Below are 7,118 nucleotides of genomic sequence, written 5' to 3'. Positions count from 1 at the left end.
TGCTCTGGAAAATGGCTCACTGCAGAGACCCATCCCTGTCCATATGCCTTAGAGAAGGACTCACGGATGCCTGCTTTGTTTACGCAGACACAGACCTTCCAGATTCCCATTCCTTGCCTCAGGAGTGATTAGCTGAACTGTTTAGTCCCCACCTGCTGGACTGGCACAAAATACTTGTCACCCAAACTGGGGGTAAGTAAGCCTCTCTTTTTCCGCCCACGGCCCTGACCTCTGGCCCACCCCCTCCAGAGGGGGCCGTGGGGCCCCTTCGAGAATAGGCTGGCCTCAGGCTAGATGACATTCTCTAACTCACTACCCAGTCGTGCGGTCTCTTCATCTCCCTTGCCCACATCCGGTTCTTTCTTAGCTTGAAAAGAAAACCCCTTCCTGCCTAACCCTGGGTGGCTTTGTAGATTTTGTGATCAGAGAGTGTATTGCAAGGGATAATCCTTTTGAATAACAGTCTCTGTCTCCTAAGTCCGGGTTCGATTTTATTCGACAGCCCAAAGTATTGGGGCACCGGGCGGGCACGAGGACACTTGTGGATGAGAAGGCCGGGGCCTGTTGGCAGGCAAATCTGAATCGCTGTTCTGCCATACCGCTTGTGTCCTCCTGTGCACCGGCTGTCCCTTGATGACTCAGAGGAGGGGGCGGGGAATTCAGCCTAAGGGCCTTGGAAGAGCCTCTACAGTTACTAGTAGCTATAACCATACAGCAGGAAGTTCCACAGAGATGTTACTGCCTGGTATAAAGGGTAGGGAAGGTTCTGTTGTCGAACAAATCCCGGGAGCTCCCGGGTTAAGCAGGATAAGCAGGTCCCCCCCCCCCCCCCCCGCCAGGGAAAGGAGGGGGTGGCTGGGCGGGGGAGGGGTGGTTTCACAGCTACCTTGCAGAGCCTCTGGAGAATAAGGTCTAGTATACTTGGCTTCCCCCAATTATGTGACCATGAAATGCTTTTACGAACCAGACACCTAGGAACATCATGGGGGACAGTTTGGGAGATGCGTTTCAAAGCCTCCCCTTACCTTCTTGCGCAGTCGCCTGATGCACCAGGCGGAAGACAAACTTCCCTTTGAGCTATTGTGGGGACAGGGGATTGATGTGCCGGTGGCCAGTGCTGCAGGCTGGCTGGCCGTTCCTTTCTTGGAGCAGGAGGTGGGGTTGGTAGCCTCTGTCCCGGGGAAAACGCGCTAAATGGGTCAGATTTCCTAACAGGAAGATGCTCTGTTCCAGACACATGTGATTTACGACAGCTTTTGCTGTGACCTTGGCTTTCCCGTTTGCGAGCAGTGTCACCAGGGTATCGGACCAATGCACGGTTGTGAATTTTTCATGGCAAGGCACGTATCTGTGCTATTGGCCTCCTGGGCAAGGGAAAGAATGCGTGGCATGTCGAGAGCCACATGAATTGTTAGGTAAACCTTTATTCCCCCCAGACCTCCCTGCAAAGACCCATTATTCGTGCCCCACTCAACCGTTCACTCATTTACAAACATTGATCGAGCAACTTCCATTTCTAAGTACTGTGGGGGCTACAAAGATGTACAAACCAGAGTGGGGACCTAAGTGCTGGGGTGGCAGGTGTGAACGTGGAGAGGAGCGAAAAAAAGGCTTCAAGTGGGGTTCCCTCTTTAGAGGGAGTCTGTCGCAGTCTCAAGAGCCTGCAATAAACACGCTCCTCTTGTAAACATAAGTGTTCCCCGTCCTCTAGGGGCCCCCCGAGGGATCAAATACAGGTGTCTTGTCAGGTTCAAATCCCAGCTCTGTGATCTTAAGCAAGTGTCGGACTGAACCCCCTTTTCTGTAAAACGAGGGGATGGAAACATAGTTTTGAATTTCTTTTTTGAAGTTTCATTTATTTTGAGAAAGAGAGCACGAGCAGGGGAGAGGCAGAGAGAGAGAGAGAGAGAGAGAGAGAGAAGCTCAAGCAGGGTCCGTGCGGTGAGCGCAGAGCCTGACGCAGGGCTCGAAGTCACGACCCGTGAGATCATGACCCGAGCCGAAATTATTAAGAGTCAGAGAGATGCTTAACCGACTGAGCCACCCAGGCGTCCCGAAACAGTTCTTGAAGTTTTTCTTTTTCAGCTCAAAACGGGATAGAGATGAAAATACACACACATCAACACCAGAATGGACAGACGTGATAGAATGTTCACGAACGTCCGCACGCACACGTATATGCAAACACGCGCCACTCAAAATGGGCACAGTAGAGGCTAGATTGCCTTCAGCTCGATGTGAGGGGAGACGTGGGGTCTTTCTCTGTTACATGGGCTTTGAAAGAGGCCTGAGCGTCAGAGTTGGAGGGGTGGGAGCCCGGGGTGGCGCATTCACGGCGAAACGCCGGGTCCATTGCCCAGTCTGGTGCGGGAGATGTCAGGGCGCCTGGGGGGCTGGAGCCCAGTGTGGGTCACCTGACTCTGGCTTCGGCCCCATGCCGTCTCTCCAGCGAGATATCTGTGTATTTGCACCTGCTTCTCTCTGCCTGACTTGCTCTTCCCCACCTCCTTGGGCGCCTCCTCTGCAGGCTTCAGATTCCCCCCTCTCCCCCGCAGAGCTCCTCAGAGCCTGTCCCATGTCCCCCACTCGCCCTGTGTCTCATTATCCGGTTTATTTTCCTGCAGAGCGCTTCTTACCATTCACGGGAACACACCTACCGTGCTTGTCTCTCAGCTGTCCCGGGCCATAAACGTCGTCCGAATGAGTGAATGAGCTGGAATTCATTCATGCAATGAAGTTCCGGGGAAACCTCGACTGTGTGTTTCTCAAGTGCACAGAGCCTGTATGAAAGTTCACGTCGTCCCCCGCCCTACCCAGTGGCCGACATGCAGACATACGCATGGGCCACCCACAGACACGCCAAGATTTTTTAACCAAGTAAAAACGTCCGGTTCCCCTGCTTTCCGGGGTTTGGCAAAAACTTCCCTCGATGCCAGGAGTGGGGTGGGGGTAAAGCTGCACAAACGCTGGGCTCTCATTCTTCCAGAGCCACGCCTTCGTCCCCAGGCCAGCAGGACCTCAGTGCCTATCTTGGCACTGTTCCCCCCGACGGCTGCCTTTGCTAAGACTACCCCCCAACGCTGCCCTCTGTGAATCTGGCCCCCTAGATATTATTGCCCCCCACCACCCGCCCAGTGCTTCCCGCCCTGGCACAGTTCCTGCCCCACTACCCTCTTTGGCCCTGCCTCCCCTCCCCACACCCCTGCCCCCCCTCCCTGTATCCCTGCCCTGCTCTCCCTGCTGCTGCCTCTAGAGAGTCTCCCTCCCAAAGTTGGATACCAATTCTGGGCCCTGACAAGGCAGCAAGGTCGCCTGGGAAATGGGGAGCTGCGATCTCCTGCCAGGAGCTGCTTACCCTGCGGGGCCCATGACCCCCTTCCCTGCCTGCGCCTTCTTCTCCTTCTCCTTCTTCTAGGTTGCACCTAGTTAGCGGGTCACGGCCCTCAGGCCCTGCCCGGATCTGAGCTCAAGCAGCCTTTACCTTGACAGCTTCTGCCCGGGCAGCTGGTTCCCGCTTTGTGCCAAAGCTCCGGAACTGGTTTCCAGAGAGGGCCGAGGCCCAGCTGAGGGTTTGCACAGGTGTCACCCAAATCCCCCAAACCACGAGGATCGGACTCAACCGAGTCAGACATGTCTTGCATCATTTAAGGATGAATGTTGGCCTCTTAAGTGAAGATTGTGGCAATGAGCAAACAAACAAAAACGAAGGCACAAAACAAAACAAAAAAACGAACGAAACACGGTGGCCTGAGTTTGAGCACTTGAACTCTCAGTAGTAATTGGCAAAGGATACTCCTAAGCTAATAATAATAATAATAGAGAAAGAATAGAGTTGAATGATATTAACGTAAGCCTTTACTTTAAGAGTTTATACAATACTTCCGTTTCTAGTAAGGTCTCTCCTGGATCCTGAGAGCAGGACTTCATCATCCCAGGAAACTTGTGGCCTGGAGGGTGGCTGGCCTGATGTGGTTCAGCCCGGGAACAGCGAAGGGTGGAAGTCAGCCCACGACCTCCTCGAAATTCTCATGCGCTTAAAAACATCTCTGCCTTCCTCTTCCGTGGGATCTCCTTGTGTGGGGAGGCTTGGGTGAGAGCCAGGTGGGGCTGAGAAGACCTGAGAAAAATCATCAGGTAGGACCTCTTGTCGGTTTTTCTAAGGAAGAAAAAGAAGGAAGTCCTGGGAGGGAGGAGGCAGAGCACCATTTCTGCTGAGAGCAAGAGTGAACTAATCGGGGCCCTTCTTTAACGTCACTTAACCTCATCATCAGCGTCAGATGGAAATGACTTTGGGTGACATCCCGAGGCCCAGATCTTAACAGGGCCTTGAAGCCTGTGCTTTCGTGCTTTGGAATACTGAGATCACCCGGCTCTGAGAAAGCCCAGAGACTCCTGAAGGATGAGAGACCGGGAGGAGAAGGGAGGCAGCCCAGCCAAGAGCTAGCAGTAGCTGTGCGTGAGGCCATCTTGGATTTGTCGGCCGGCCAGCCAGCCAGCAGAGCGCATCTGCGGGGCGGGAGTGGGGTCCAGGGGGGAGACCAGCCGAGGGACAGCACGACCAAGCTCGCTGTGATTCTGTGAAGCTCTGGGAAAAGAAGGAATTGTTGGCGTCTTAGGCTGCTAGGGTTGGGAAACCAGAACTGAGACAGAAATGGAATGCGGCCAGGACCAGAACCTAAAATATGTGGGATCGACTTTGGGACCAGGGGGTGTCCGGAAGCCGCAGCCCGTGGAGGGGGCTGTTAATGAGGCTGGGAGAAAGGGCAGCCCCTGGCACGTAGCCAGACTGAATCCTGAGGGACCTAGGGAGCTCGGAACTCGAGAACTTGGGATCCTGGCTGAGGCGATTTCCAACGGCGGTCTTGAAGCGGTCAAGTTGCTTCCATAACGTAATTTATTTTATCTGCCTATCGGAAGAGATAGGAAGAGAGAGAGGAACCGAGGACGGAGCGCTTTTGTTTTATTTTATTTTCAGAGGACATCTGGAAGGCCCGGCGCACGCTGGGTTGAAAACGAAAATTAGTGTCATCCGTGATGGGTCCCAGCCAAAGATTCTCCGAGTCAGAAGCGTCCTCAGACCAAATCAAGGGAGTGGCCGTGAGACCTTTAATTAATCGTTCAGATTGCATGGCTCAGTCAGTTGAGCATCTGACTCTCGCTCCGGTCATGATCTTGCAGTCCATGAGTTCAAGCCCCACATCGGGCCCGCTGCCGTCCCCTCAGGGCCCGCTTCAGCTCCCATCTGCCCCTCCCCTGCTTGCACACGCTCAAAAATAAATAAGATATTAAAGAAAAGAAGAGTTGAGATTTGAAGCAGGTCCTGCTAGAACCTTTTGTTCTCACAAGGGCGCTTCTGAGACTCTGAAGGGCATGGCCTTGAAGCAGCCTCCCCTGTGGCCCAAAGGTGAGCAAAATAAGCTTGGACGTGGCTTGTGTCACGGGGGGTCAACCACCATTGGTTCGTGGGAACGACAGAGTTTTCCAGATAGCTGGGGGTGAATTGGGATGGGAAACAAGTTTTCTTCTATAAAACAGCTGTAAAAAACAAAAAAATAGCTAATATATACTAAGTGCTTGCCATATGCTGGGGCCTCACCACCGCATTGCTGGGAGACAGGGGCCGTTCGTTGCGCCTTCTCCTCGAGAGACAGGAGGTTCAGAGAGGTGATCTGCCCAAGCCCACGGCACACAGCCGGGAATCCCCTACGCTCTCTGCCTCCTATGCGACCAAGGTGATGACTTGGCTGGTTCACCCTGCAATTCCACTCGACCAACCACACGTGGAGGAAGGTTAAGATGTACTCCGTCCCCCACCATCAGTCAGCATAGTGACAAGTGCCTGCTGGTCCCCCCGTGTGTGCCATTGTCCCTGTCACCCTGGGGGGGGCCCTCCAACTCCCCAGAGGAATTTCAGAGGGATTTCTCTGCCGGCTTCTAGGCTGGAAAAGTAGAGTCTTGGCCGGGTTACAGCAAGCACCCCGTTCAGACCTGATAACCGTCTCTTGGCCCTAACCAGCCCCTGCCGATAATAGTTGGTGGGATCCCCGTGGGGTGAAAGACCCTCACACCCTGTTGTCCGAGAGGATAATCCCTCCCCGGGGAAACTGCACTCTCCCCGCCCCCACCCCTGTCCCAGGGTTTCTGCCTCAAACTGCGCGTCTCAAAACAAAATGTTTATTCTCTTTCCATACTGAGGCCCTGGTGCATGTGCTTGTTCCCCGCCCCCCTTCCCTCAGGAACAGAAACTTGAATTGCTGGGTAGAGAAAACCAAATTATTGAAATATAGCAAAAAAAAAAGGGTGGGGGGGGGAAGAAAGAGAGATCTTTCTTTTTCGACTCCTTCAGGATGAACACAGATGCACAGCTTGTGGTCTAATGCATCGATTTGAGTAGTAAATACAGAAAACAAAAATGATATTTGTAGAGAGGAAAGGAATGAAGATATCACATGACCGCAGAGAACAGCAAACGCGAAGAAGGCGGGCTGGGTTATGAGACTGACAAGGGTGAAACCCCGGGACAAGGCCGGTCCCGCGCAGCGACGTGGCAGGTGGATTTCCGCACGCTAGGAATGGCGACTGGATTTGCCTATGCCGTCAAGCACTCAGATGCTTCAGTGCATGGAATCCAGCTCCAGAAAACTCACTTCTTTGGACAAGGGTGGCCACTTATTAAAAAAAAAAAAAAAAAAAAAAAAAAAAAAAAGCGAATAGCAGTACCTAAAGTTATCTAACACTTGTGACCTAAGGAATTGACATGTATTTAATCTGGATTTTCATAGTTTTTTAAATTTTTATTTGAGAGAGAGAGTGAGCGTGAGTGGGAGAGAAGGGCAGAAAGACAGTATCTGAAGCGCGACGGGGAGCCCGATGGGGGGCTTGATCCCACAACCCTGGGGTCAGGACTTGAGCTGAGACCAAGAGTCAGACAACTGACTGAACCATTCAGGCAGCCCCTGATCTAATCTTTACAACAAACTTATGAATTGGGTACTCTTATTATCATTACTGTTTTATTGATGGAAAATGCAGAGAAGTAAAGTAACTTGCCCGAGGACACACAGAAAGCAGGCCATAACCGCAATGCTGTGTTGTCTCTCCTCATTTCTGGTGGCGGG

The sequence above is a fragment of the Herpailurus yagouaroundi genome, unplaced genomic scaffold (genome assembly GCF_014898765.1).
Source record: "Herpailurus yagouaroundi ecotype Mexico unplaced genomic scaffold, PumYag 216, whole genome shotgun sequence".
NCBI lineage: Eukaryota > Metazoa > Chordata > Mammalia > Carnivora > Felidae > Herpailurus > Herpailurus yagouaroundi.
This window is presented reverse-complemented; position numbering follows the sequence as displayed.